Here is a 2,461-nt window from a genome sequence, read left to right on the forward strand (position 1 = left end):
CCATTCTCCATCCTTCTATCTGTGACACCTGTCACCTTTGCCAGGCCTCCCCCAAAGTGAGTTCAGCTCAATCCCTGAATGTAAAAGGGCCCCGGGGTGGGGGGTGGGGGAAGGCCTCCACTCCAGTGCCCCCTGATTCCCAGCAACAGGACCTGGTCGACAGGACCTGATCTCAGGACGGTGGCCACAGCTGCAGAACATAGATCTGTTGCAAGAAAAGTTGGGAATGCAGACTTTCGTATGAGCCCCTATTCCAAAAGGTGGCAGTGTATTCACATTGTGGCAAAGACACCTTCAAGAGTAACATAAGTGGGTAAAGTCAGGGCCAAACCAGGCCATGTCCTCATCCAGTCTTTCTGAGGTGCATGGACAGAACCAAGTCTCAGCTCTTCGCAGGACACTTCGGGGGCTGGGGGGGTGTGTGAAAGCCTAAAGGACAGAAGTTTGTCTCCATTCTTGTTCTTTGGGATTTTTTTCACCGTCAGATAAAAGGATACGTACATTGGGGCAATCCTCTCAAGATACAATATTCTAGTTGCACCCATGTGACAATGACAGTGCCCCTCAGGGAGGGAGCCGACAGATGGGAAGCAGGGAATTCTGAAAACCAAAGCGATGACAGAGATGCTAAGCCTTTTTTTCACGTGTCTGACACCCCTCTTCAGGCGGCCTGCAGGCAGGGCGTCTGCTGGACCTTTACCACTTGATGTCCTGGCAGGCTGCCCTGGGCCCTGCTAGGCCGTGTGCAGGGCCGCCTGGGCCCCGGGGGAGTCACCGCCCCACCCCAGCCACTCCTGGTACAGCTCCTGCACATGGGCGCTGGTCTCCGGGGGCCACACCGGGATGGCAGCGTAGATGCCTTCCATCTGCCGCAGCAGTACCCTGTCTGCACGCCCGTCGTCCACCTGCCCCCCCCCCCCCCCCCGCCCGCTTAGGCATCCCTGGCGCAGGCCAGGACCTCCATGAAGTGGCAGGGGAACTTGCCCCTCTACAGCTTCAGGACCACATTTTGGATGTTCTGAAAGCCGTAAGCAGCCTCAAAGCGTAGCAGAACCTCTCCGTTCCTTTCAAGGGTGACCTCCTGGAAGTCTTTGTTCCTCAGGGTGCGGTAGGTGAGCACTCCCACGTCCTCGTTGAACAGCTCCTTGGCCATGTGCCTGAAGATGTGCACCAGGTACCCGTCGGAGCTGGCACCCTCGTGGAGCCTCACCTCCTCCTCCTTCATGTCTCCAAACAGAGTGTCCACAGTGGCGTCATTCGAAGTGAGGTCACTTTGCTCCATTATCTGGACAATTTCGCCTGAGGTTAACATGCAGTCAGCACCCTGGGAACTATGTAAAGCTGTGGGAACATCTTCTCAAAGGGCCTCCAGTTTTTGTCATAACCCGGGGCCACAATGACGTGGAAAATCTTGTCTGGGGACAGGTTCTTCCGTCTGGTGAGGTAATCCTTCACCAGAGAGCCCATGATCTGCTGGGGGGACTTGGCCGTGCAGAGGTGGGGGTGATGGGGTGACCCGGCACACACTCTGCATATCGGTCCCAATCGGGGCAGGCGGAGGTCAGCATGGGTAGCCGGGGCTCTTCCTCACGGTGCTGGCAGTACCGACGCACAAATTCCTTCTGACTCTCCAGGATGCTGAAGTCCGCAGCTATCTTCATGTCAAAGACAATGCGCCCCAAGGCTTTTGAGAAAGCCGCAGAGCCTTCTGGATGCATCAGTGACACTGAGGCTGAATTTAGCAGCAAAATAAGGCAGAGACTAAGGACACACGGACACTGCCCTGGTCGTTACTGGCCCTGGCTCTTTATATATAAAGATTGTTTATTTGGTGAAAATAAAGTGTCCAAATTAAAGTGTGCTGATTGACTCAGTTGTTAGCTACCTGCAGAAAAATGTGCTGTGAGGTATCACATTTCTTAAGGTTCAGAACACGGAAGAAGTCCTTGGTGTTCTGTTGAGAAACTTGGACTCCTTCCTCTGCGGTCACACAACTGCCACACGCCAGGCAGTCACTCAGAAATATCTTGGCATCAGCCAACTTATAGAATTCTCCCTTCTCTCCATTCTCCTGAGCTGGACTCGGGACGTTGACTGTGGCCTTCTCTTGGTCATCAGTTTTTGTTTTGTTACTACATTCCTTCCGTGTGCAGTGATCACACTTCATCTGGAGCGGGGCAGGCGGGGGCCGGCTCCAGTGACCTGGAGGGAGCACAGGGAGAGCAGTCATCACCGCTGGTCACCCCTGGTGCTGCTGGCGGCATCCTTTCTTCCTTGTGGAGCGTCTGGGAAGGAGAAGCGGCCGCAGTGCCCGAGGGAGGCCGAGTTCCAGGAGGCCGGCAGCACTGTCAGGATCGTGCCAGAGGCGCTGGTGGGTTGGTGCCTGGCCTGTCCTCTGGAGATTGAACCTACAGGACTACTAAGGAAGCCAGTCCCCAGTTCCCCCCTGCCTCCGCCACCA

General features: G+C 55.5%; 1 pseudogene across 1 annotated transcript; it reads right to left on the reverse strand.

The window, feature by feature from the left end:
- Nucleotides 1–734: 734 nt before the first annotated feature.
- On the reverse strand, nucleotides 735–2,167 carry LOC307108032 (nuclear prelamin A recognition factor-like; annotated as a pseudogene). The gene is made up of 2 exons: nucleotides 1,886–2,167; nucleotides 735–1,761 (listed from the first exon to the last, which is right to left on the reverse strand). The product of its transcript is annotated as a nuclear prelamin A recognition factor-like (transcript).
- Between the last annotated feature and the right edge of the window lie 294 nt (nucleotides 2,168–2,461).

This window comes from Cnephaeus nilssonii (assembly GCF_951640355.1).
Source record: "Cnephaeus nilssonii genome assembly, chromosome: 12".
Lineage (NCBI taxonomy): Eukaryota > Metazoa > Chordata > Mammalia > Chiroptera > Vespertilionidae > Cnephaeus > Cnephaeus nilssonii.